The sequence below is a fragment of the Struthio camelus genome, chromosome 14 (assembly GCF_040807025.1).
Source record: "Struthio camelus isolate bStrCam1 chromosome 14, bStrCam1.hap1, whole genome shotgun sequence".
Classification (NCBI taxonomy): Eukaryota; Metazoa; Chordata; class Aves; order Struthioniformes; family Struthionidae; genus Struthio; species Struthio camelus.
This window is the reverse complement of record NC_090955.1, coordinates 1,111,450-1,139,392: the sequence shown is the minus strand read 5'-3', so window position 1 is coordinate 1,139,392 and position 27,943 is coordinate 1,111,450. Positions and strand designations below refer to the sequence as shown.

At 52.6% G+C, this 27,943-nt stretch overlaps 1 long non-coding RNA gene across 2 annotated transcripts; it reads right to left on the bottom strand.

Annotated features, from left to right (window-relative positions):
* Window positions 1-6,900: 6,900 nt before the first annotated feature.
* On the bottom strand, window positions 6,901-21,545 carry LOC138060985 (uncharacterized). Of its 2 annotated transcripts, none has more exons than XR_011134528.1 (3): window positions 17,519-21,545; window positions 8,880-8,970; window positions 6,901-8,362 (listed from the first exon to the last, which is right to left on the bottom strand). It is a non-coding gene; the product is annotated as an uncharacterized lncRNA (long non-coding RNA). The 2 variants fall into 2 exon arrangements; XR_011134527.1 differs by having other exon boundaries at window positions 6,927-7,708; window positions 17,519-17,700.
* Between the last annotated feature and the right edge of the window lie 6,398 nt (window positions 21,546-27,943).

Here is a 27,943-nt window from a genome sequence, read left to right as displayed (position 1 = left end):
TGTTCACTGCGCCAACCAAAACAACAGCATTTCAGACCTAACATCTGCCAACGCAGATAGTCTGAACATCTCATCAGACCAGCGCAAGTTAGCCAGCACGAGGTTTGGCACAGAAATACAGCTGAGACCCGGCACTCATCCCAAGTGCTTTCCTCATTCTTTCCTGGACTGACCCAAACGCGCGGCCTCGCTCCAAACCCTGCTCCGTCAGGGCAAGACACGCGGTGCAGCCGCTGTTGGGCAAGCCGTGGACCTGTGGGAAGGCTCAGCACCACGGCATGAGCTTACTGCTTCCTGTCACCAGTTAGGTATGGGATGGCTAGCACGTGAGCAGACACCTTGTTTGTGTGAGAAATCGTTGCATTGCAATTTCATTATTTTTAGCAGACACCTACCACTGATTATCTTCTCATTTTTAACGATATATAGGCAGTACCTATATATTCATACTGCAACGTCAGAATCGGAAGGAATAAGCAGAAGAGCTGGGATTGTGAGAAGCGTGTTTGTACTGCGGAGTCTTTAGAGGCACAGTACCAGCAGTTGTTAAAACATCGGCTGGTAAAGTTTCATGTGGAAAGGAAAAGTGCGTAAAGGTAGGCTAGATAGTCTCTCTAGAGCATACTCAGTTCAGCTGCTTCGTCTTCTAATAACAGTCAGAATCACCCAGATGGTCATCTAAGGACTTCTACTGACCATAAAAAAAATAAATTAAAAAAAAAAAAAGTGCAGACTTTTCAGGCATGAAGCTGAAGAAAAGCATTTAAAGGAGCCCTATAAATTACTTTACTAAAAAGTTCACTCTGGGAAGTGTGGTATTATTTTCCAAAGCTAAATCTTTCTCTATTTCCTCTTTTGCATACCACAACAGGGTACTCAGTCTTGGGACTTAACATTTAGGGTCTGGCCTGTGATGCACCAAGAACTTAACTCCCACCAGCCTGGACATGCTTGATTCGTCCTTCACAGTCCCCTGAGGGGAACAAATACTTTTCTGTCACCTTCACAGGCTCTGTTTTAGACCACACGTTGTTCCACACCTTGTAAGACAGGACATAAATATTTAAAGAACTACATTAATACTGATGTATTTATCCTCTTAACATTCCTACAATAGAGACAGCATTTCCCATTTTTACAGGCAGGAAAACAGGACTATTTCTATACTCACTGTCAAGATCTAACTTCGAACAAGCGTCTAGTACTTTTGCCAAATTTCTCTTCTTTGAGACAGAAGGAGTTATCAGAAGCAGGAAAGTGAGAAAATACTTTCTCCTTTGTTCCCTTCTTACTTCAAGGTGCAATCTGAAATGGTTCGTTAAGAATAATAGCATTAGTCAAACAAGATTATGCAAAATTGTTTTCAGTCATATCCTTTTCAGAGACAAGAGACGCTGAGGAAATTTAATGTTTCTGCTTCTAGGACTTTTCACTGCAATGAAAGGATGCATTTTTTAGTACTTGGAATAGGCTTCGTCAGTCACAACGTTATATGCCACTTGGATATTAGCACCCCGCAAGATCTGGCTGAACGTACGGGCCAACTCTCGCCCACACAACACAAGTGAAGTCAGCCAGGTTAGGAGAGGGACGTCATGACAGATATTTGGCTACAGCCCTTGGCTTGCCAAAAAGGACCCACTCGCCAGTATGCGTTCCATTTAATTATTGCACATTTTGGTTGAGAACAGTATGTAATAAAGAGCAGTGCATAATAAAGATGTGCTTACACTAGTATAAAAGACCCTGATCAATCCTTTTAATTTAAAGAAAGCAGGTGCAAAAAAACTGTAAGTAACTACATGTAGTAAAACTGAAGGTTGACCTATGTTACTGTAAATTTGAGGTGCCTTGTCCTTAGCAAATAGAAAAGGAGTTCGTATAGTGCTTTTCACCAAGGAAAGAATACTGGTTTGTAGCTCACATATAAACAAAAAAAATAAAATCAATATCATAGTCATCATGAGTGACCTTGGTATGTGCAACAGTGTGAACTTACACAAGGGGGATCCTCTGACATGACCACGAAGTTATATCAGCTGTATACATTCTCCTTCCTCCCCATTTCCCTTGCAGAAGCATGAACCCTCTTTGGAAAGACCAGACTGGGCATCGTGGGCTTTGCCTCAGCTGGGTGTAAGAAGGCAGAAGGCGCCTGAGCGCTCCCACGGGAAGAGCCCTAAGAGCCATCAAGAAAGGTGGCCTGAAGGGACCTGGTTGCCTTGGGCGGTTTTGGTACCAAAAGGGCCATATTCAGGAAAGGTTAAACAGAGTGGGAGAATCAGATTTGCAGTGGTAGAAGTTCCCCTCAGAAGAATTCAATTGAACTGGACGTGAGGCCAGGAAAATTTTTCAATTTCTAGCATTTCTAGCAGCAGAAAAGGACCAGGAAATGGCACGAACTAAACATAGAAAGACCTCAAGCTCTGCAGAAGATTTCACATGTGCATCACTAGAAAAGAAGGGGATTTGCATGGCAGTAGAGGACAACCCGGTGGTGCTTCCATATCCAGGCCCAGCCTTGCCGCTCCCTGTCCATGTACCACTGCCCCAGGGCATTGCCTCATCCTGCTCCGCGTGCTGGTGGGGCCCCGCAGGAGCTCACGCTGTTGCTGCTTCCTTCGGCAGTGTCCTGCAGCGCCAGCGGCGGGACGTGGCTGATCCCGAGGCCACGTGCTGCCATGGCTTTGGCGCTGCAGACCGGCCCCCGCTGGGCTGCAGCTGGGCAGGCAGCCGGAGGATAGGTACACGCTGGAAAATCGTGCTCCTTACCCAGCCCTGCACACCCTGCAAAACGCAGGGGAAATTACTGCTGCTCCTTCAGTGACAAAGTTCGTATCCCTGGTTGGCAAGCATGTCCTAGAAAATGCAGCTCCTGCATATGCAGCGAAGCCTTCAACCATGGTCCTGAGCGTGACGGTGCAGGCTGTGTTAAGAAGGAAGTTTTGAAAAAGCTGCTCTCTGTTGCACAACCGTAGTTCAGGCAAGGATATATCTGCTCAGATATCTACTGGCGGTGTGCCCCATGCAGTGCAGGGATATGTTTTGGAAGGACGCATTAGGATTTTAGATTTTGCCAACTTTCATTCACTACTGATTTCCACCCCCTTTTTTTTTTAATGCAACCATTTCTCAAATGTGAAGGCCTTCCTTTTTAACAAGCAACCATAAGCCTTCTGAAATTAATAGAAGGCTTGTAACGGGATAATATATTAGACTAAAGTTACAAGCATTTTCATTAAATATTTAAAGCCTATAGCCCTTGATTAAATGGTCTTCCTATACCATCACCTTGGCAAAGGGAATATTGAGCAAACAATTCAGCGTGGCAGAGACGGAGAAGAGGCTGCTCTGCTGGGTAAGCGAATACTGTGACCTTTTCCTGCTGTGGATCTGACATAGTCTAGGTGATGTAACGAAGCTTTGAAGTAACGGGGCAGAATGGAAACTTAAAATTTGTGCACGATGCTTACTTGTTTCCTTGCAGTGCCTCTCAGGAAATACATATATCCCACCTCTTTGACGCTGCCAGCTGACAATGTTTGGCCTAGCGTACTAACCTGACCAAAAATCACTGTGTTTTGTAGGCTTCCCATTCAGGGAACTCTAAAAGTGAGGTCTGGGCATCTCTGATAAAAGAGAATATTATTCAGCGTTTAAAGCAGCTAGTCTACATCTTCTCGGCCAGGCCTGTGCATACAGGGTGTGCTGAAGAAAGAGGAGCTGGTTTTGGCCATCGTGGCCTTTTCCTCTTGCTAAAAAGCAAACTGGACCGCGAGAGAGGTAAGAAACGTGCTGTTGACAAGGGATGTTCATACCTCCCCGTTGTTTCATTGGAGAGCTGCAAAGGGGCGAATCGGAGCCTTGCCAGCGACTGCTGGTGCAGAAACACGACGCAATTTTGCACAATAAAGGCCTGTATAAAAGAGACGGGATTGCTGACCAAGATGCTTTATGCCTGCTTTTGCAAAATCCAATTTAAACAGCAATTCGTCTTTAGTGGCAGCTTACAGATCGATGAGCGGCATTTCTACCAGACACTGGGGTCCTGTAAGAAACTTTTGCACTTTACAGCCACCTCCCTTCTGCAGTGTTTTCACACCGCACTTGATAGGCATTACCCTCTCCGCGGCCTGTGCCAGCTGCCACCTCCGCGCGGCCTCTCAGCACGCCGATATTCCCTGGAGCAGGAGCGCTCGCCGGCCTTCCCAAGTGGCCAAAGCGCACAGGGATGTCCTAGACCAGCACCTTGCCCAGCGAGTTACGTATTTGGGTTATTGTCCACATCACAAGCCCTTCACACCAATCACCCAAGCAGCTGAACCCTTTTATCCCCATGGGACGCAAAAGCCCATATTCCAGGAAAGTTCTCCTTAACCATACCTCACCTTTTCTTTGCAAGACAAACAAGCAAATTGAATCATGATGCAGTGATAAATTCGCTCTCTTTTAGCCCACGTGGAGCAGCAGGCGGTGTGTTCAGACTGCCCTAACGTTGTTAGCTTGGGAAATCAGAGGAGGGCAGCAGACATCGGTGATAGGATTTTTGCAAAGGTCAGGAGCAGTAGCAATCAATGTGTCTCTGCCAGGGCCCCGGCCCCTTCCCACAGCAGGTTTTCCATCAGCGTCTGCGAGGAACACATCAGCCCGCAAGATCTTTTAAGGAGATTGCTCAGCTACAATAAATATAAACATTATCTTTCCTTAGATGGATATGCCAGCAAGAATATCCTTTTCACGTGTGAAAAAATAAGTGTTCAGATTTAGATTTTTATATAGAAAAATGAAGAAATTAAAGCCTTGCAATTACCAGTTTGAATTTGTTGGAAGTATACCACTCCCTGCACTTCACTACCCCGTTGGACTGCCATCGGCAGGACAAGCAACGTGCTTTAATCTGTGTCTAGAAAATGCCAAAACACTGTCGGTCACAGACAAACCAGAAGGATCATTTGGAGAGCCACTCCTTACATCACCGGCCACCCAACCTCAACATATACCTCCTAAATACTGCTACGTTACCAGCTCTTCGCTTAGCAAATGTCAGCAGCAGTAGGAACTTGAGCCTTTTTGCCAGCAGGACCGATGATGTTCTCTGCCTGTCATTTATAGCAAGTTTCCTTATAGCACCTCTTAGGGGAAAAAACAGCAACTAATATTTATACCAATGAACGACTCCCTAAGACCAAATCTACCCAAGTGCAACACCAAAGAAAAAAAAAATCCTATCACAGCTACACCATGCCTTAAATTAATCTCTAAATAGCTGAATTTTATTAGCCCTAGGAGATATTTGATACTGTTTTGATCACTGGATAGTCTTCAGTGCTACCAAACACAAGAGAAATTTCAAGCGTGGTGGAAATTGGAGCAGAATTCAGGTTTATAGAAATGGTGCTAGCACGGTTGGGAGAACAAGATAGAAAAACCAAGAATTAATACAAGACTGTTCAGATATCAGATGATATAAATGGAAGTTTTTCATCATACGTCCATTGAAAGATCCTCCTCTTCTTGAGGTGAAGCCATCCCTGCTCTCGCACGCTCTCCTCCTCCCTCAGCCGCTCCGACGCAGCATCGGAGTCCCGGGCTGCGATCCCGCTTTTGGCCCTGCTCCCTCCTGGTGGGATCCTGGGCTCCTCCACTCCTGGTCTGCAGCGCGGGGACGCACCCTGCTTGCCACGACGCAGCGTCAGCCCTCCCCAAACTTCATCAGGCAGCGCATCCATTGTCAAATGGGGTTTAAACACACCAGTAATTCAGTTCTGATGCTCACAGCATCCTGCTAACTTGACTTGGATGAAAAAGGCAAGTCTGCATCTGCTGAATGGGAAAAACAGTAACTACTCAAGGAGCTATTAAAAAAAAAAGACCTCAACAGCCATGAAATATGCTTTCATGAGACAGAGAGTACCGTCTGTTCAAAGCCTGGCCTTAACTTTTATGCCTTAATCAATCTCTGCAATTATACTACTTGTGCAGTCGGCGAGAGTTTATGTGCGCTCGGCAGCAAGGCGGTGGGGAGCGCTCAGGCGGCCCCCGCTCTGCAAAGCCGCGCACGAAGGAGGGGCTGCTGCTGGGCTAGCGGACACCCCGCGATGCAGGGACAGGACCGGGAAAGCAGGAAACCTGAGCTTTTACGGCTCACACCGCTACTTCTGCACCCTGGGGTCTGGAGCACTTCTCAGCCGGGCACAGGCTCTGTCCTCCCCCCAAGCCCTCTGTATCCCGATTTTCAGGCAACGGAAACCCCCGTGCCCAGAGCAGGGGGTGCCATATGTATTTAAGCAGGTTTATGATCTGGGTAATGGGGCTTGCAGGTGTCACATAATACATGAAGAGAGTCCATGGGCACTGTAAAAACAGCTATATTGGGTCAGAGAAAAGGTCCTTCCAGCCCACATTTTATCGCCAAGAGGAGGTAAATGGGGCTACGTAGTGGCATACAAGCAGAGCAAGGACATATGCAACCCTTCTGGAGAGTATTCCCCCAGCCTCCAACCATTTGCACATCAGTGACTTCCTGAGCCCAGAACTTAAGCATCCTCAGTGGATTTCTCCTCTATTAGCCTACGCGATTCCCCTTCAGTCTGCGTAGGAAACGTGCTGGGACAGCGTCCCGGAGGATGGCTACACACCACATGAAGAGCAACCTGCATTTGCATGTCTGGAAAGTGCTCCCTGCCAGCGTCACTTGGGGGCCCCTGGGTTTTGCACCGGAGGAGATCACGAAGCAGCTTTTCGGAGGCTGCCGACGGGATCAGAGGCCCGTAGCGTCTCATCAGGGGTGACGGTGCTCCACTACCCAACCAGATACAGGCTCCAAATCAGCCAGGGAATGATTTCACAGGGGGTCAGGTAAGCTAAATGTCTTTAAGGAGGGGGTGCTTAGTCAGCCCTGAAATGCTTATTTCTTAATTTTTATTAGTAAGTGTAAGGTAAGTTGAGATTCAAAGACAACGGAGAGGAGCAGAGTCTCACTCAGAGGTTGTTTTCTTCTTTGCATCTTTAACTCTTGGCTACAAGTCTCCATTTTCATGCCAATTCCCACTGCCCTTGTCTTGGCAAGGAAGGTACACCAGCCTCGTGTCCCGCAGCGCAGGGGGCAACAGATACCACGTGCTTCGGTCGCTTCGTTTCAAGGGCAAAAGGCAACAGGGAGATGCTAGTACCCTCTCATCATGACTCCTCCCATTTAGACGCGGATTCTGATCTGGAAAAGGTCGTGCACGCCGTGACTAATCTCACTGAGTTATTCCGACATCGCACCACAGGACGGATAAGGTGCCCACATCATCACAAGCACTGCTGGGGCTGTAGTTTTCTTCTTTTTAGTTGATCGTGTCCAGCAGCTTACTCCTTTGCCTTTTTTGTTTGTTTGTTTTAGAGCTCAAATTTGGCTGCTTGGCTCCGAGGCTCAGTGCAAGTCCTTCCCCCTTCCCCCCCCCCCCAAAAAAAGAACAAAATTAATTCAGCTGCCTATTGAAAAGCAAGGCTTACCGCGTGCTGTTGAGAAGTCGTACAGCCAAAAAGACCCCACAATCAGCATCCAAGCACCGGAAAAGGTCGAGCTAAGAGCTTTGTTTCTCAGCATGAGATTACTTAATTTTCCAGTGCTAAATTTCTTTAAGTGATTTCACATGCAATTGTTATACGTCTCCAGGTGTACATAACATAGTCAGTGCTCTGTATCCACTCCCAGCTGGAGCTGCAATTAAGATAACAGACAATAGCAACCAATAGGAAACAACACGTTGCATGCCCACCCAGAGGCGAAATGGGTAAAACAGGTAAAATGTATAGACAAAAACATTTATATGTTAATTTAAGTCTTTCTCAGTTGATATTTCCACTCTCCTCCACAGATTGAGCTGTTTTCAGCTGAAGGACTTAGGAGTATAACTTTGATACAAGCTATTCCCAGCCTGTCGTCCCATCTGCCTGTTGCTGTGCCATGAAACGCTCATCACATGGACGTTTTTCTTTCACTGAAGATTACAGGGTGTTCATTCTGATGCTCTGTTTATCATTTCGGGGACACTTGGTTTATTTTCCCCATTGTTAATCACTAAGAAACGCAACACAGGCTGAATATCTCTTTCACCAGGCCCTGGCTGCTGAAGCACTTTCCAGCTTTGCTTTAACACACATTATTTTCTCCAGCCAAGCCCTTCAGCTCGCAATGGGTTTTCCTTCTGGTGCTCCCCAAGGGCGCAGATCCCTCGTGCCCCTCCAGCAGAGCCATTTGGCCCCAGTCAGCCAGCATGCCGTTAAACCTCACCTTTCCCCACCATTTTCAGCACTGTCCTGCCAAGGAGGTGGTGAGTCTCCAGCAGCTCCCGGGGCCGCATTGCCCTGTGCCCTGATGATAAAAGTTTCAATGTCCAGATTGACTGGACAATGCTACAATAATTAAAAACACTTCTATTACTACTACTGCTGCTTCTGCTTTGCCTTTTTTCCTTTCTGTAGTTTAGGCTTCCAAGTAATGATCTTGCAATGAAAAGTGAGTACTTTTCATTTTTCATAAATTGAAGAGGAAAGAAACAGTCTTTAAAGCAGTTGCTGCATATCCAGCTGCAGTAACTAATTTAAAAATCTTTTCCCTGCCCTGCAGATGATTTATTCTTTGCGAAAGAGAAGAGGTACTTAAAATAGATACGGACTTGAACTAAGAGCCAAATATTGCCCTTATGTATCTGTAGGGAATAGAGATGGGAAAGGAGGTGTCCAAGGAGCCTGGGAAGGAGTTTCAGGAGGAGTTGGCTAGTCCGTTGGCCACCGCCCCCCCGACCTAGATGTACCCACGGGCGATGGCCAATCGATGAATGGGTAGAAATTCCCAGGTTAGAAATGGTTTTAAAACAAGCAGAACTTACCCAAGTGAAAACTATTCACCAGCAGCACAGCAAGTATAGTGAAGTGTCCAGTTTTTTTAAAGAGAGTTTTCAGGAAATCCACTTTCAAAAGCTAAAAATGAGGAAATTCCCAAATCCTTAGGGTAAATATATTTATGCGAGCAATTATTCAATGCTAAAAAGTAAGTTTGTTCTATAATACATAAGATGTACGGGGCCCCTGAGTGCTTCCCCCTTTCCCTCTTCCATCGCGACGTATTTCCATCCCTTTTAAAGGGTATGTATCCCAAAGCATTTCATTGCCCATCCAGTTTATGCTGCATACCACATCAATGTTATTATTCCAGGAAGCCTTCACAGAAACGTGGGGGCTGTGAGTTAGGGGCACATGGAAAACACACAGCAGCCTGCGCGGCAACGGCTAGAGAGCTGCAGATACGCTCGGCAAGCCGCAAGCGGAGGGAAAATCCGCTGTAATCCCCGCGATGGAGCGGCCGGTCGGCCGGGGCTCGCCCAGCCAGGGGACACGCATGCCGCGGCTTTCGGGGACCGCTCTCAGCCGCGCGGCGCAGCGGGAAAGGTGCGTGTTAGGGGTGCCTGGATACAGGTATGCATCTACGTACCAACAATAACGCGAGAATTAAAAAAACCCCACAAACTACCAGCATGAAATCGAACCGGCGGGAACTGCTGCTTCTTCAGCACTTGGGTTTTGTGGTTTCGGTTGGCCAAGCCAGGCTCGGCCGACGCAGTCTGCAGACGCATAGCCTAGACGACAGGTTTTATTAACGGGAATAAAATACAAAGGTACGCTAGGGTAGGAAGAGCCTAAGGCAGAGAGCGCTTTGGCTCAGGGCGCACCCTCAGAGTGCTGTGTCCACTTCTGGGCTCCCCAGGACAAGAGAGACGTGGAGCTGCTGGAGCGAGTCCAGCGGAGGGCTACGCAGATGATGAGGGGACTGGAATGTGTCTCCTATGAGGAAAGGCTGAGGGAGCTGGGCCTGTTCAGGCTGGAGAAGAGGAGGCTGGGGGGAGAGGGAGATCTGGTCGATGTGTACAAGTACGTGAAGGGAGGATGTCAAGAGGATGGGGCCAGGCTCTCCTCAGCCCAAGCGATAGGACGAGAGGCAGCGGGCACAAACTGAAACGCAGGAAGGTCCGCCTGAACGTGAGGAGAAACTTCTTTCCTGCGAGGGTGACTGAGCACTGGCACAGGTTGCCCAGAGAGGTAGTGGAGTCTCCTTCGCTGGAGATATTCAAAAGCTATCTGGAGGTGATCCCGGGCAATGGGCTCTAGAGGACCCTGCTTGAGCGGGGGGGTTGGACTAGATGATCTCCGGAGGTCCCTTCCAACCTCGGCCATTCTGTGATTCTGCAGTCCTGGTGCTGCATGTTCAATGAGAAGCGGGAGCCGAGACCTCAGCGAGCGCGCATCGCTCTCGGCAGACTGGATTCGCTGCAGCAAGCCACTGGCGTCCCATTGCTGACACTGCTGAGCCACATTTCTTCTTCCCTGGAAGCGGTGCCTTGGGATCGGATTTGTAACTCCGTTTCTCCTCGTGACAGGAGTCCTGTCGAAGGAACAAGCCAACAGAATTGCATTGTCCCTTCGAGGTTTTGGCAACCTGCGAGCTTCTTAAGAGCGTCGAAAACAGGCATTTACTCCCAGCTTATTTATGCATCTTCTGGAAGTCGCTGAGCAAGGAGGTGCCGGTCATTGCCATCCCATCAGCGGAGCACGGCTGGCTCTCACGGGACTCTCTCATTTGTCAACTCAAAAGTGCATTTTTCCCCCCACTTCGATGCTCTGTTCACTTGGCTGCACGACCTCCTTCCACGCTCGTGGCATTTTCTGCATTACCCACTGACAGCTGATGCACTGCTTACGCTTATGAAAAAAAAAAATCTATTGGAAGCTTAAATCAGTGGAAGTTGATGCGGCAGGTGGCTGCAAAGATCTTGCCCAAATTTTCATGTTCTGTAAATAACTTCACCTCAAATTTTTACCAGATAAACTGTGTTTCCTTCTCTGTACAAACATAAGGTAAGAAAATTTACATTTTTTACTTGAACCAGTTTTCTACATACTACTTAGAGCTTCTCACTAAAAGGAAAAGCTATTTCTGTGATGCCTCCGCAGCAGAAAACCGTATCAGCATCCAAGAAAGCACGCAACTCCTTCCTGTAGGATAGATCCAAAGGCACACAGCGCCTACGTTACTGCTGGGTATAATTTACCATATGATCGCTTCCTTGCCAAATGCAAATGGGTATGAAAACTTTACACAGGCATCATCCTTCACCTAGCTGACTCTGCAGAGAAATAAATCAACTGCTTGAAAAGCAGCGTACGAGGGTTTAATGGCTTGGGCTAGAAAGGGAAGGAGGGCGCGGGCGCTTTGGCTGTTTCGGCTGCACGCGCGGGAGGTGCCTGCAGCCCGGCACCGCGCGGAGCCTTCGAACCAGAGCAGGACGGCCACGATCCCCCACCCTTCCTAATTCTTTTTTCCCCAGCCAAAGCAGTTCGGGTCATTTGAAATTAATGCCCGACTGATTTGGGGCTGATAAAAAGTGCTTCCGAGTGAAGTGATTAGATGCTAAAAGGAAACAAAGCCAGAAAACCCTCGTGTAATTTTTCTGCTACGTCCCCGGTAATTGCTCTGAACGCTGGCTCTCGGTTAAGCCAAGGTCTCTGCACGTGCCCGAGTCCACAGAGACGAGGCCACAAAAGGTGTTTCAACCTGCCCCGTAGCCCCAGCTGCAGAGGAGGAAACACTGGGAACAAAATACGGACAATTCCCGCATACTCTTCTGCGGCAGGACCGTTCCCGGAGGCGCCGGGGACCCGTTCAGCTCAGCTTTACGGACAGCGACGGTTTGGGTCAGGTTTCAGGTTTGGGTCAGGTTTTTACTTTGCAAAGTAAAAACCTTACATCAAGCTAAAAAGAAATATTATTATCTTGCTCTAATGATCAATATCTTCGAGATCAATATTCAAGGCCATGGAACAGAAAGCTGAAGCCAGTGAACAGAGAATATTTGGCCCTAATCCTCAAAAGGTAGGTGTTATTCCTCACTGACAAAAAGGTCTGTGGAGCAAGTCTTCATTACAGCCGGTCCAGCTGAGGTCAGAGTGATTCATGCAAAGCTCTGGGAAAACACGACCTGAAGAAGTCTGAAGTGAAATAACATCTAAGGCTTTCCAAAAAAAAAAAAAAAGCAACCAAACAAACAAATTACAAGACTTGAAAGTTGTGTCTTCCCTTTTATCATTATTAACTATATTTAATTCAGAAAGGTTAAAAGGCATATGTGGCAGGGAAATTATTTTTATTTCATCATAACGGTTAACGTTAAAAGCAAAGTGATTTGGTAGCCCAGAACGATGCCCAGAATCATTAAGCAAATTCAGAAAAGAAAGACCGTCAGGACAAAGCTGACGGCTCCCGGGGGCTGGCCGGAGGAGCGCAGGGCGGGCGGCACCGCTCGGCCTCCGCGCTGGTCCCCCCATCCCCAGGCAGCTGCTGCTGGCCATCGGCCGAGTCGAGACCGGAGCGTCGGCCTGTCCTAGTGCAACCGTCGCCCTTTTTTAAACACGCGTATTTTTCATAGTTTTAATTTCTAATGATATTTTGGTTTGTTCTCTGCTCAGTTCAAGTTAATGCATTCGTAAGGTAGGAATTTCCTGCTTTTAATTCCTGACCCGCCTCGGCGGGAGCACATCCGCTGACGCCGACGCGGCGCAGCAATCGGGCTGGTGCAGGAGCGCCGCCCTCCGCACGGGCTTGGGTCTCGCTGGGCTCGGTCGCGTCACCGTCTCTGGAGCTCTTCTGTGTGCATCATCACAGAATCACAGCATGGCTGAGGTTGGAGGGGACCTCTGGAGATCATCTAGTCCAACCTCCCCGCTCAAGCAGGGACCTCTCGAGTACATTGCCCAGGATCACATCCAGACGGGTTTTGAATATCTCCAGCGAAGGAGACTCCACCACCTCTCTGGGCAACCTGTTCCAATGCTCTGTCACCCTCACAGTGAAGAAGCTTTTTCTCGGGTTCAGAAGGAACTTCCTGTGGTTCAGTTTCTGCCCATTGCCTCTTGTCCTGTCGCTGGGCACCACGGAGAGGAGACTGGCCTCACCCTCTTGACACTCCCCCTTCAGATACTTATACTCATCCCCGAAGGCATGGCAGGAAGAGCCAGGTGCACCGCTTTGCCGCGTCGGACATCAGTATCTGAAGCGAATTCTCCGGGCTGGATTGCAGCAGATTTTGGCCGTTTTGGGACGTGGCTTTAGGCAGCCGCACATCATGGTAGGGTCAGGCGCGCTGCTCAGGGCCACCACGTTAGCCAGGTGGACACAAGAAGAGCCGGCAAGTCCTGCGGGAGACCCAAACCCTGCACGTGCTGCAGTCACTGGAGCTGCAGTGTCATATACGCTTCGCTAACACAACGGCCGGTGCAAGAATTGCTTCCTGGCCACCAGGAGCAGCCCCAGCCTCCCAGCGGCCCACCCTGCACCTCCGGCGGGGACGTGACACGGGCCTCCCGAAACACACAGCTCCTCCTAGGACCATATTCAACCCACAACTCCCCCCAGCTGTCACTAACTCTTGTTTTACAGGAAAACCCCCCAGCGCACCGAGTGCGTCGTGCTCGCTAGCCACCTCCCTTCTAGGAAGTACGCGACGATCTTCTACAACTGTTGGTGTTTTGCCACTCCGGCTCGCAGAGGGAAGGGGTTTTGCTGCAGGTCTCCAGTGCCAGCTGTGGCTGTAGGAGGTAGCGAGACATCCCTGCAAAACCGCAGCTCCTGCCGGCGCTGCAGGGACCTGGGAGACTGACATTTCTCTGCGAAGAAAACCAAACCAGTGAAGCCCGTTTAGTTTCAACAGTATGGAAACATTTCCGTTGGAAGCAAGACTAAAAGTACGTTGCAGTATTTCTACGTCAAAAGCGGCGACAGTCCCAGGCTGGGTTTCTGCAGCAGGTACGCCGGTACGGTCCTTCCGCTCCCGCTCCCGGTTCCACGCCGAGCTGGGAAGCCGAGAAGCGCCGTCTCCGGGCGGTGCGGAGCGCGGCCCCGCCAGCTCCCGGCCCCTGGAGACTCCACGGACCCCGGCCCCACCACGTCGCTGCAGCAGGACCGTCCTGCGCGCGGCGCGGCGTGGCGTGGCAGGGACAAGGCGCCGGTCAAGGCGAGCCAGGCGCATCCTAGACGCGATGAAACATCACGGCATTTTTACGCAGAGATGCAGATTACTTGATAGCTTGTTAGAAAGCGCGTCCAAGCAGCGCTCATACAGCACGATGCACCATTCGGGCTGCTGAGGTCCTTGCACAGGTCCCGCTGGGCCGCCCGCCGAGCCCACCGGTTTCTCCTCGGCAGAGGTGGGCAAAAGCTGCCTTGCGCCCAGCGAATACGCGTGTTCCTCTTCGTGGGAGCGACAACAAACCCAGCCATGACAAACGAGGATTCCCAGCAACACCCGTTTCCGTTTTTCTCCCTCCTCGTGGCCAGGGGAAACCCGGAGGCCCAAGCGGCGCCGCGCGGCCCCGGGGCGGCGGGTTTGGGCTCAGCCAGAGGCGCGCGGCCCTTCGGCCAGCCAGGACTGCGCCACGGCCACCCGTGTCCTCTCGATACCGCGACGTGCTCAGATGGTCAAGCCGGTTTTTTCGGCAGGCCCGGAAGTTGACGGGAACATTAAGTTCTTCGGGCCAGCTGAACTGCACGCCTCCGCGCTCTCTCTCACTACGCTGCGAATTCGAAACCAACCCTCAGGTCAGAGCACTGTGGCCACACAGTCACCGACGAGTCTAAGGGAAGACACGTGTACAACTGCAGCCCAAAAGCAGACCCCAGCTGGTAAGGAGGTGCTGCCCGGAGGGAGACACGCGGCCTCTCCGGCCCTCTCCGACGAGCCTCGGCTTGTCACGGCCTCCCCAGTCACGCCAGCTCCTCCAGCCCTCGCAGGTCGCGTCTTTCACTTCCCAAGCTCAGTCAGCGGTTACCGAGGCCCAACACCTCCACCATTCAGCAAGGCAGGCCTGAAGTAGCTCTTCACAGTGACGTGTTAGGGCAACATGATCTACATGGGCTTCGGGGCTACAGCATCAAGTATAGACACGGGTCTATAGCACCGCTGGGTACCGCCAGCGCAGCTGCTCACAAGCTCAGCCTAGCCAACTCAAGCGTCAGCACTATAAATCAAGGAGCTTTGCTTTACAAATACATATATATGCAAGCGTCCTAGTTAACCTGATGCTGGCAAGAATGAAACCACCCTCCCAGTGCGGCTAAGTGGTGCCAAGGCACATCAGGGAACAATAGATTTTCACTTTGTTGATGTAAACTCATTTCAGAAGTGCAGGCTGGGCAGCAGAGCACATTAATCACCTGGATTCAGACCTATTAGAAACGGTGTGAGCTAATGGACTGTTGAATGCAAGGTTTGTCCCCAAAAGACCTATGAACAATGCATAAATTTTTGCAGGAAACAGTCATTTATATAATGCCCATGAACTCCTGTGACAGCACTGGGGGAGGAGAGAGCAGGGAACCCATTAGTCACGCACTAGCAGATGTTCTGACTTACGCAAGACTTTTTTTCAAGAGTGCTACTTCTCACCCTGGAGGCTTCTTGCAAGCGCCTTCACCCTTGGCCAGTTCTGCTATTGTGCAATGAAGCCTCAGAATTACAGAAAGCTGCTAAACGGGGGCTCTCCTCCTGCAAGGAATAACTCACAGGTTGTTTTGAGGAGCAGCACAGCCCACCACGACGGAGAGAAGGAGCAGAGCTTGCTAAACCACAGCACCGATAACCAGCAAGGGAATTCACACCCTTGTTTAGGGAGTGACCACATCTGGCTCTCGGCGTTTGGGCAAGCTTTCCCCCCGACAAGCACACTTTGTGGATGGGGCTCAGTCTCCGTTTGGACTCGGGTGGTAATGGACACGTTCAGACATACGTGGCGTCCAGCCAGGTCTGCTCAATGCACAGACTATGTTTTTACAAAATACATTCAAGTTTCCAATTAGTGGCAAGAGCAGAGAGGAGGCAAATTACACCTCAAACTGTGTGTTTTTCCCTTAGAAGCTGGAACACACATAGACACCTCCACCACCGCCAGCTTGGGCCTGGCAGGAGGCTTGAGGCTTTGTGCACGTGCATGAGCAGACATACACACACCCCTAAATCCCTTTTGGTTTTGTCACTTTTTTTCAAAATCAACCAGCCACCCCCTTGTCTACATCCCCAGCTCTATTTTGCACCTTTATCCTCCACCTTTAATTCCACAGTCTTATCCTTGTCCATCATTCTTGAATCCTTGCTTGCCTCCTACTAACACAGCTAAGCTCTCCCAGATATCCTCCAACTTCTGGCTTGTCAGACCTCAGCTCATTGATCTCACCACCAAAATGTGCCGAAATAACCCCGCTAACCAGCAGCACGTGCTCAGTTCTCCCTCTGCTTCCCCCAGCTCCTGCAGCTCAAACGAGCCTTCAGAAAGTCCATTTACATTGTCTGCTCTCAACCTCCTGGCTAGACACAGGCCAGAGCTTTACCTCCACTCCCCATACGTAGCCCGAGACCCCACAAATGACCCCCCTCCCAGGTCACCACCGTGGGTCTGCGCGCGCCTCCTGTGCAACCAACACCTCACAGAAACGCAGAGACAAACTTTCCTTCTAGGACGGGCTGTTCCTATCCCAAAAATTCAGTGCATTCCTCTTTGCGAGCCCTCCTGGGAACCGTGGTGCGTCTGATCCCCAAGCAACAAAGCAAAGGCTGTTAATGCCAGTAGCATGTGGTCTGCACATGTTTATTTTATTGGTGTTTCCCTGATGCCCTGAAGCTGTGTCACTCTCCCGGCGCTGGATCCATTAAAACAGCTTTGAGGCACTCGGCACGCTGACGTGAGTGCGGAGACGTTCCTGAGCCAAGTGCTCCGTTTCAGCTGGGACTGCGGTAGTTTCGTTGGCTTTGCACCGCTTAGCGGTGGTAAAGCTGCTTCCAGCCCTTCACAAATGAGCTTCCCAGGAGAGCCACAGCCAGGCGGGCAGCTGCAGGCTTTAGACATCGTTCAGTAGTTACCGTCAAAAAGAGTTTTAGAAAAGGTTTTCATGGCAGGGGTGATGAAGCAGCAAAACCGGCTGTGACGCTGATTTGAAGGCGCCAGTTCGTCAGTCTTCGCTGGACGCACGGGGTCACAGAAGCTGCTGGTTGCCTGCGACAGGTCAGGGCGGGCGTCCGCTCCGCTGCGCCAGGCTCAAGGTCGGCGAGGCTCTTCCACCAGCGGCTGCTCCCCCCGGGCGCGCGAGGCTCTGCAGCCCCCCGCGGCAGCGGCCAGCCGTCAACGCCGAGCTAAGTCGCCTCCAGGTTTCACAGTTCCCTGGGCCGGGGGTTATCATCGTCTTTGCTTACCCTTGTTGTTAAACAGGAGTGCCCAAGTTTGCATCTCCACATAGTCACGCCTGGCCCTTGTCCTTGCCGCTCTGGACGGCACCGGGCGCTGGCAACGGGGCGCCCGGCCTTTGGAGGCGGACAGCCTACGTCGTTAGTTGTACAGGTCTGGCATAAAATTTGCTCCATTTCTAAGAGAGAAACCTCAAGACTCCCCCCCCCCCCCCGAAATACCGGCTACTCTGAGCCTGACTCACCTGGACACTGCCCGGGAGGGCAGGAAGGAAGAAGCATCTTCACCTCCTCCTGTCTGCATGCGAGATTTTACCCACTTCAGTCCCATTTCCCGCCCTCTCCTCTCCTGAGAGGCTTAACCCGAGGCGCCCGGACCGCTGCCGGGCTCCACCTGGGCGGGAGCTGAAGCCCTCCGGAAGCGCCCGGCTGCCGTCGCAGAAGGTTTCCGGCTCGGCGGCGCCGGAGCGGGCTGGAGCCCCGCGGCCTGCTCAGGTCCCGTTGCCAGCGGCTCTGCAGAGGGGCGAGCCAGGGGAAACCAAGAAAAAAAAAAATCTGTTTTTGTAAGAGGGCGGGAAATGCAGCTTGGGACAAGCAGCCCCCGACCCGGAGCCGTCGGTGGCAAGGACGGCGCCGGGGAAGGGACAGCGCAGACCGCCCCGTCCCGGCGGATCCGCGGGGACCGGCAGCCTCCGCCAGGCTGGGAACAGGCTGCAAACCCTTCCTCCCCCCGCTGCCACCCCACAGCCCCCCGGCCGCCCCCACGACGGAGGCGCGTTGCTCTGGGGAGAGGCTGGAGGGAGAAATTCAAGGAGGGACAAATTAAAACAAAAGCAAGGCAGCGTTGCTCGCCAGAGCCCAGCGCGGAGGCACCCGCTCCCGTCCGAGGAGCTGCGCCTCGGGGACGCAGCATGAGTGTTAGGAGCGAAAAAGCCAGGAGCATGGAGCGCGAGAGCCGCCGGGGGACAGTGGGAAGACAGATGCGCTGGGGCACAGTTCTCCCACCTTTGGGAATTCGTCTTTGAACGTTTGATCAGGAAGCGTATTTCTTGTCGCTTTTCTAGCATTCAAGAAATTAGGACTTCTTTCCGAATGTTTTATTATATGTCACATTAAGAGCACAGTTGCTTTGTATTGCTCATTTATCAGCCAACAGATAAACCTAGCGCGGGGGTGATACTGATGTCGGAGCACTCTGTGGATGCTCCTGCAGGCATCAAAGCCTGAGTAACCCAGCACTAAGGCGGCTGCTTTGCAATTATGCTGCTGTACAAGTGAAACCTCCGGTTCCATCCTACTTGTCTTTTCTAATAGCATTATTCATGGTAAACAACAGAAATTTAAGCACATAACAGCAGGATAGGCGCAAGAGAAATTGAAATAGCAGACGAATGAAACGGAGCACAAAACAGCTTCCCCGGGGCCGGGCAGACTTTGCAGCCGTCCTGCTCCTCCAGCATCTCTGCGAGGGCACAGCGCCTTAAAACCAGTACAGACCCCCACGCACTCATCGCCTCGTCCCAGCTGCGGACAAACATCATCGTTCGTCTTGCAGTTTGTCTATTGTACCTCGGAGAAAGTCAGTCCTCAACAAGGAAAGCATCGAGACGGGGAAAACGAGAGAAGCCTCAACAAAGAATCAATGGACGTTGCTCTCACAGCCAATATTGTCTGAAAACCAGATGGGGTCGATCGTAAAGTCAAAGGCGCTGCAGCATGGGCTCCCTTGAAACGCTGGATTTATTCCTGCCCGTTCGGGCAGGACACCCTGGCTCCTTTTCACATTATCACTTAAAGTAATGTTGTTATCAAATCTTCTGCGAAAAGAAATACATTGCGGATACGACATTCTCCAATGCACATATTTCACAACAGACAGGCTGCCTCAGCTAGTGACCTAATCAAAAAAGAAAAAAATATATTACATTCCCTTCCAATTACAAGTCAGCATCACTCTCTCGCTGACCCCGTTGCTTCTGTCGGTCTTGCTGGAACGGTCTCAGATTTCTGATCCTGGGGACCCGCACAGCTACTTTATCTGTAGTAAGCATCTCAAACAAGATTTAAAGTCAATCTTGAGGAAAATCGTATTTAGTAATCATTTGTTCTCTATCGTGATCTTCATATCTTTGCCGATTTTCTCATCTAATACATTTCCCTGAATCTCAGGATTACGAAACACTTAACGTATAGGAAAATTTCCAGGGAAAATTTACTTCTTGTGCAATGCAATAATTTTCTTTGACATCAAGACTGAGCTGCTGCTGCTCAAAGGAAGCCAGAGGTTTACGAGCTGGCCGCTGAGCTCTTGTTTGCTTTCAAATAAAAGAGCAGGACTGGGTCTTCACTTCAGATGCTGATTCTCCTTATCGGAGAAAGAGCAACAGGACAATGATTTCACTTGAGAGGAGAGCGTCCCGGACGCGCCAGCCAGCCCGGGGAGAACGGCGGCATAAATCCTGGCCGAGTTGCACCGCTGTTCCAGCAACCCAGACACCGTAGAAAACACATTGCACAACACACAGAAATGGTCAAACTAGATGGTCTTTCAGTTACAAAAGCCGTATTTTGAAAAGTCTCAGGCATGCCTTGTATGTCTCTGCCCCCTTTTGCAATGTGGCATTAGCCGTCCACCCCGAGGAAAGTTTATACAGAGCCGGGCTGCAGCAGCGACCGGCCGCAGCTCGGCCCATCGCCGTCGCCAGCACCCACCCCGGCGAGCCTCGCCGCTTCCCTGGCCCCCAGGCCAGCAGGACCTGGGGAAGGTCCTGGCCTGACTGGGGCATCCCCTGCCACCAGCACACTAATAAAAGCCTTTGGCCATGATCCTACCAGGTGCCGGTGGGTGCTCAAGGTGCTGGCAGCAGCCGCGGTGCCAAGGCAGTTTTTCGGCCCAGGATCAACATCGAGCTGAATTCATGGAAACCACACGATTAGCATTTATCTGAGCCACGTAGATGGCGAGACCGAGGCCCCTCCCAGCCTAACATCCCCTCTCTGATGCCTTTGCATCTTCTTCTCATGCGCCTGCCTCCAAGGCTGGACCTTCATGCACCAGCCACACCACAGCTCCTCTTTCCCTCCCAAGATCCTACACATGTTGGTCAACCAGCACTCAGGGGACACCAATGACCAGCACAGTCCCTAAGGTTGGGGAGATGGCTGCCACCACCACCACCAGTGCAGGCATAGAGCAGGATCAGAGCAGCATCTCACCCCCCCAGCAAGGGTGTGAACGCAGCACATCTAAGCCAACATCAGCTCTGCTGGTCCAGCAAGAGCCCGGGCACAAGGCTAATGCTCACTCAGGGCCCCAGGACTTTCTGGGAATCAGGCATGCACTTCCTGCAGAAACACACCACCATGCCCAGCTGTGGGTGCCACCACTGAGGACTTGGTACCTCCATGAAGTCAGGGCTGACTGGGCAGCAATACTGCCCCAAGCTGGGAACTGTGATGAAGCCCACAGCTGAGCGTTGGCCGGCTGGGGAGAGGACAGGCACGGCGATAAGGCTCTGTCCTGCCCCAGGGCCAGGCCACGAGGTCTCCTGCAGCACATCCCGATGGCAGGTGGCAGAAACGTGACCCGCCGCTCACCACGCTTGCCAACGAGACGCCCGAGCGTGCGCTGAGCTGCGCAGCCCTTTCAGAGCAGATGTTCATCCAGGGTTTCCTCCCCCCTGACCAACCGCAGCTCGCGCCCGCCTGTGTCTTGGAAGAGGAGGAGCCTCCCAGTAGACAGCGACGATGCCCAGCGCTAACGAGCTGCTGAAGCAGCCAAGCAAGCCCTGACGGTTGCGCTTCTACAGCTTGGCAGCCACGGCGCTGCTCAGGCAGCGCAAATCCCATCCATCCTCGTCTCAAGTGATTCGTGTAAGGAAAAGGAAGGGTGTACATGCATGCAAATCAGCACGCAAAGCCCCTCTCCTTTGATCTGCATATACTGCGAGATTCGTAAGGCAGTGCTCAAGTGGGCCTGGAAGATAATCAGAGCACAGTGCATAGGCGGTACAAACCATAAATACAAATTTTAATGTCTTTTTTGGTAACTGGCAGAGTAGTAAAGCAACTTAAAGGCACAATGGGACTCTAAATACCAAGACTCAGGTGGTATTTAATATTCAAATGGTGAGCTTGCCTCTGCTTTCCCCCTCTTTTATGTTTTTTTTTCTTTCTTGCAAAAAATCTTGGCAGAAGAAAAAGCTCTAGGAAGAGATTACATCAACTCCTCGTAGCGATCTTTGCTTCCCGCAGTCTTCCCCCCGCAACAGAGGTTTTTCCCCGCGGCGGCGGCTGCCCCGCTGCTGTTCCCGCAGCACCCCGGGGCCTTCCTCCCCCTCTTCCCCCGATGCGACTCAACCCCAGCCAGGCACGGGGACGGGAGCCAGGCCAGGCAGCTCTTCCACCCCGCCGCCGCCGCCGTCTGACCCCTCTTCCACCCACCGGTTTGAGAGCTAATCGCTCTTTCAAGCCGCTGCTCGTTTTCAGTTTTCAAACGTGAGTTGTATTAATTTTCCCGGCTCGGTTCACTGGGCATGCTGCCCAACCTGCCCGGGCTCCCGCTCCGACTCTTGTACAGTCCCTGGGTCCAGAGGGATTTTTTGTTTTTTTTAAATAACACAAGCACCGTTTTCTTAGGAACGGGAGCCTCTAAATGGCTCTTCGATACAACACAGACAAAAATAACCATCTTTCATGTACCAGTTTTAATTCATAGTTGTAAAATGCTTTGAAATCTTCATCTAAAGTCTTGCCTGCCTTAGATAAAAGCATCACCGGCCTCAATCGAGCGACAGAGATCGAAGGATGCGGTCCTAAAAACACAGCGAACTCTTCCTCATTGCTCCCTGGTGATTTAACCAACTTCGAGGTCTGCAATCCCATCTGCAAGTAATTCAGCGCTTTCCAAGCGACATAAACTCCTGTATATACAGAGGGCCTGAACCTTCAGCACCCCACGCTGAGGTGGGGTTGAAGCTCACTCACAAACACACCCCGTCCTGGCGTTTGCTTCCTCCCGCTTTCACAGCAAATCCTCCAAGACGGGCAGGATCACAGCAGGCTGAGAGGGGAAAAATAAAAATAATGCCTACATAAACAAACAAACATCAATCAAACCCCGGCGCCACGGCCCAGAAGCACCAGGTACCTGGGAAAAGGGCCCGCGGAGGGCCCGAGCGGCGCTGCTGCAGACCGGCACCATGCCGCGGGGCTCGACCGGGGTTTCTGCTCTGCTCCCCATGCAACACGCGTGCTTCCACCACCTGCGCAGCGTTGTCCTTCACTCAACTTTAGCTCCCTGTTTTGGCTTCATTTTCCATTACAAAGACGAGGCAGCGTACGTAGTGTGCATTTGCACAAGTCCGCACTGTTATCACCAACCCTTCCCTTCCTCCTTTTCAGTTTTCCCCAACCCTCCCACGAAGGGCTCAGCCCGAGGCAGCTCACATCTACGTTTCTTTCTCGTCCGCAACAGGAGCAGATCTCAGCTCAGGTATGGCAAAGAGTTGCATTTATTTTAAGAAGTCAAAATAAAAGACAATCCCGTAGGGGACTTGGATCTGCTGCGAGGCTCTCAGTCCGTTTTCCCTGGGGAACGGTAAGCTGCGCTAGCTCGCTAGCGGGGGCAGCTTTGAAGCTGGAGCGCTGCAAAGAGCTGCTCCAGTTTATGCCAGGGAAAACTCAAAATCGGAAACTAATGAGCACGGGCCAAAGCACCGCGCAGAGCCCTGGGTCCACGGCCACAGCGCGAGCGCAGACCCCGGGGCGGGCTTGGGCCAGGGGCCATGGCCAAATACGTTCTCTGACCCTGGCCACCCAGCTTTAGTAAATCTTTACTAGGGCTAATTTAATCTTCAGCCAGAGCCGTGGAGCGAGGCTATTGCCTTGCACCCAGGCCTGGTCCCAGGTGTCCATGCGAATAAAACCTCTGGGTACAGAGCCCGGGCTCCCTCCAAAGCCAGGTCAGGCCAGCTGTCCCTGCAGCTCGAGGCTGCAAGGAGGACCTGAGGACCCCGAACCATGGACCGGGAGCCATGGACCCTTCCTCTTAACTCCCTGCTCCCAGCAGAGGGGAGAAGGAAAAGCAGAAGAGTTCCCCTCAAACTGGTCTTGTTGTCAGCTTTTTGACCCCCAAAACCAAGCTGCTCATAGCTTTGTCAGAAGCTTCTTTTCACCTGAATGCAAAGCCAGGAAGACATAGATTTCACCTCCATCCTCTTTCTTTTTTTCTCATCACGTGGCTTGTGTGCAAAGTCCCTCGATGTTCTCCAGCGCGAGGTGCTGGAAGGGGACAGAACTGGAGAACCAGCAACACCTGCCCCGCAGTCACCTCGGACACCACTGTCACGTCCAGCCCGAGGACGGGCGGCAGAACTGCCGAGTGGCTCCTCCGCTTCGGGAGAGGCACCTGTGCTCCCGATGGGCTCTGCTCGGGGGCTCTGAGAAAGTTGTGTTCAGAAGCAAAAAGCCCAACTGAAACAAAGCAACCGAAACCGCCCCAACCTGGTCCAGCTCAGAGGCCCTCTTCCAGGGCTGCATGGGCGTTTCTGAGCAAAGAGGCTCCCTCCTGCCCTTCGAGCTTTGCAGGTGCTGGAGCCTCGTGGCCAGGCAAGGCGCCGGCCCACCCCAAGCTCCTGGCTTTGGGAGAGCTACGGGCACCCGCGGGGCACACGAGCACAGCCACAGTGCCGGTCGGGTGCTAGGGACCGTGGTGCCCTGCAGGAGCCCCCCAAGAACCAGACGTGCCAGAGAAGTGACCCAGGTCTCAGTTTTCGGCTAAGCAGAAACGGGCTCAGATATGGCCATATGACTTCTTCGACAGGTACCAAACGCGTAAACGTGGGGGAAATGTCAGATGGGCCGTGCAAACACCCATCAACACCAGCCGTGCACGCATGGATTAGCCAGGGATAAACACATGTGCAACCTGACAGCTTGGGAACTAGCCCTCCTTTTAAAAACCTCGTATGCAACAGGATTCACGTTGTGGTTATGAGTAGACGTTATTCTGAAACAGCAGCCCGATACTGCAGCTGCAAACGAGACGTCTCCACTCATTATCCAGCCAGGAGAGAGCCCGTTATTCAAACGGAGCAGCACATTACCTAAAAGGCGCTTAGCATCATGTATGTCTTATCAAAGAGAATGATCACAGGTGCCTTACACAGATAAGGAACATAAACCTTCATGCTCTGGAGCATGACCTACCTACCGATTATACAGATATTTAGAAAGTTACAGACTTTTCCCAGAGGCGGACTGCTCCATAATTATCAATTATCAACACCTATTACAGTGCCTTCCTGTAAAGCAAGCAGTACTTACTGCAGCAAGTGAAGAAGCAGCAGGAAATGGCTTGAAATGCATCGGTTCATGTAACCAAAGCCATCATTGGTCAGACAACAGGAGAGAAGAACTGCAGAAGACCTCTTAAACTCAGTTACAGAACGTTTTCCTTATTAACGGGCTTGCGCTATAAAGCTTCCCTAACCCAAACGCAAAGTCTTGGAGGAACATTCAGCCTGGACATAATCCTCACCCAGGGCTCCTGGAGGGGATGAGCTTCGCTTCTCGTCCCACTGACGATACCAAGTCCCATAAATTTGGGTTTGTTGCCATCTGCTGGCAAAAGACAGGAAGGCTAGCACAAAAAGGTGAAAACCGGAGGGGGACAGCCATGTGGCAGACACCCCAAGGGGAAGCAGCAGCCAAGCGCTGGCCCAGCCCGTGGCTTTGCCCCCCGCGCGCCCCGGGGCCCGGCCGGGCTGCGCTGGCCCCGGGCCGCCACCACCGCCCGCGGGCGTCGTGCACCCGCTTGCCCGACCTGAGCACGAATGGCCAAGGACCGCTGGTGCCTTCCCAGGCGGAGGGAAAGGGCACGCTTTCGGGGGACCCACCGGAAAGCAGCCTGGCGGCGGGCTCTCCGCGCGGGGACCGTCCGGCCACCCAGCCCAGCTGCACGGGAGAAGAGCAGCAACTTCCCTGGCGGAGGGCGCTCGCTGGCATCATGCACCCCTCCAAGGGGCTCGGCCGGCCGCGCGGGGACCGCAGGAGCTCGTCAACCCGCTCCGGCTGCGCAGAGCGCCGGGCCACGCTTCGAAGGGGCGCTTGGACCGCAGAGCCATCGCCGGGCTCCTGGCCTGCAGCCGCAGAGGCAGCGGCCGCCGGGAACCCGCTGGGGTTGATTAGCGCATCGGGGGGAGCTGCTGCAGCAGGGGCCGGCGCTGCCCCCAGCTGCCCGGCCCGTGGCTGGTGCCCCCCGCCGCCGCGCGCCTGGACCGCTCGGTGCAGCGCTGCCTGGGCCGGACCCGCACCCAAGGGCCGCCCGGGTCCGGCGAGGCCTCCTGGGCACCTTCCGCAGGAAAAACAAACGTAAAGCGAAGCTTGCCACCAGAAAGTGAGGGTGCAATGCATTCCAAGGGTATTATAATTATCACAAAAGCAGGGGTATAAACCAAGCAAATTCAGCAATAAAATTTCACTGACAACCCTAACGTGTGAAAGCGCACGAAGACCCCCCCCGCCCCCTCCTGACCCCAGTCAACAGCTGCTCAGTGCTCGATCTGCCAGATTGCATTAACGTGGCTTTTAAAGACATCCTTGATTATGCCGTCTCCCCCCCCCACCCCGGTGCCATGACTGCAGCCCCTTGCCGTGGGCACAACCGTGCCATTTCCCGGGGGCTTTCACTCCCGTGGGCGCTAACACGAAATTCCTGGAGCCACACACGTTCCTCGGAGGAGTGACGACCATGGGGACCTCTTCTCTCCAGGTCTCATAAACAGACTGAGATTTAAAAAAAAAAAAAAATAAAAAGGCATCAGGAGGTGGCCCGAGCCAACTGCTTGAGCGCTGGACCAGGGAGAAGCTGCTGCAGAGCGGTTTTCACCATCCTGGTGGCACTGGCACTCGCTGGCCAACACCCCCCAATTCCTGCTCCAGGCTCCAGAGGTCCAGGAAGGAGCCGAGTCAGCGCTGCAAGAGCTTACCGGATTTCCTCACCCGCTATTCCGGCAATCCTGCACCCTGCCTTGTCACGTTTGGGGCTTTTCTTCAGTTTTCAGGAGCTCACAGAGACGTTCTACCTTTATTTTGTCTTCAGTGCTCTTTAAATGTTCCAGGGGCTTTATATATATCCTGGAGCTCAATTTTTGTCATTTCAAAGAAAGAAAAAAAGCAATGTTTGTTAAACCCATTTCCTTAACTTGTGACCAACTCGTGATACCTAATTCTTCAGGCCAGCAACATTGGGGCGGTCGATTGCTGAGATGAAAGGTCATCTCCCGATATAGCCAGAAGAACGGACACTTAGCTCCGGGGTTCCCGTTTAAGGCGCCTTCCAGGTACGACACTGGGAGACTTGTCGCCCGGAGAGTCGGGGATAAATAGCCTAGCATGGACCAGGGCTACTGAGGATTCCTGCGAAGCAGGGACTTCTGATCAGAAACTAAGTACCAATTTACAGATAATGTTGACATTTGGCTGCTGAAAAAGCCTTTTTTGGCTCATTAAGCACATTTGTTGTTGCGGGGACCTTTTCAAATCAGAACCGCCTTGGAGAGACCAAGCAGAGGATAAACCTGGGCTCAGGACGGGCCGCTAGATGAAACCGGTGGTGCACACGTATTAGGAAAACTGCATGTTGGGCGTGAAGGCCAGAAAGATCCCCCGAGAGCGGCTGGCGGGGGCCACACCAGCCTCGTCCCTCCGAGCCGGGTCTCCCCCGGGTAGGAGACGTCGGCGGGGACAGCGTGCCGGGGCTCGCGGCCACACGGCCGGGCTCGGGCTCGGCACAGCAGCTGCAGCCTCAGCACCAGCCTTGCACGGCTGTTACGGGCCTGCCGCCGTGCAGGCGCCGAGGACTTCCAGAACCGCTTCTTGCCCCAAGCCCGGAGGGAGCTGGGCGCTCAAGGGCCGTGGAAAATCAGACTTGGCGCAGACCTGCCCCTTCAGGCACCCCCCCGTTTCTACGCGTCTGCAGCCGCTTCGCTATCGCCGTCGGCCGGTGTCGCAGCTGAGCCCGAGGAACACGGCCAGGCCCCCTGCGCGCAGCAGGCCAAGCTCGCCAGCTGCAGAGGAGCCACCCCCAGCAGAAACTTGAAGGGCGTTTCGCCGTAACTAGCTGCGACCCGGGCCCGCAGCGCCCGCTACGACCCTGAGCACTGTCTGTGCTTAGGGGTTCCTTTCCCCCATAGCAGATCAGGGCTTGAAATCCCAAAGACGGAGGCACCGGCAGGAACGGGTGCGTCCCACCCCAAACCCCCGGAGCAGGGCGAGGAGGCCGCGGCGGCGCCGCCTTCGCACCCCGCGAGTCCCAGCTCTGGGGCACGACGGGGGCGGAGGGGAGGGGAAATGCGAAGAGCCGCCCAGCGAGACGTGCTTTTCGTGCCTAAACGTACCACGCCGGTGTTTCCGCTGCCCGCCTTTCTCCCCGTGCGCACGTGACCCTCAGGTCTCCCCCGTTTCCATCCTCACCGTGTCTGGGCCCGCGCGATGCTCACGACAGGGCTTCACCCCAGCCACGGCCGCCAGACCCCTCTGATGGGGCAACGGATGAGAGGAAAGCGGCCAACGCAGAGAAGCGCATCCACCCCGAGGGAGCAGGCGGACGACGGCTGGTCCCCAAACTCAGCGCTGAAACCATGAATGTTCTGAAACCACAACTAACG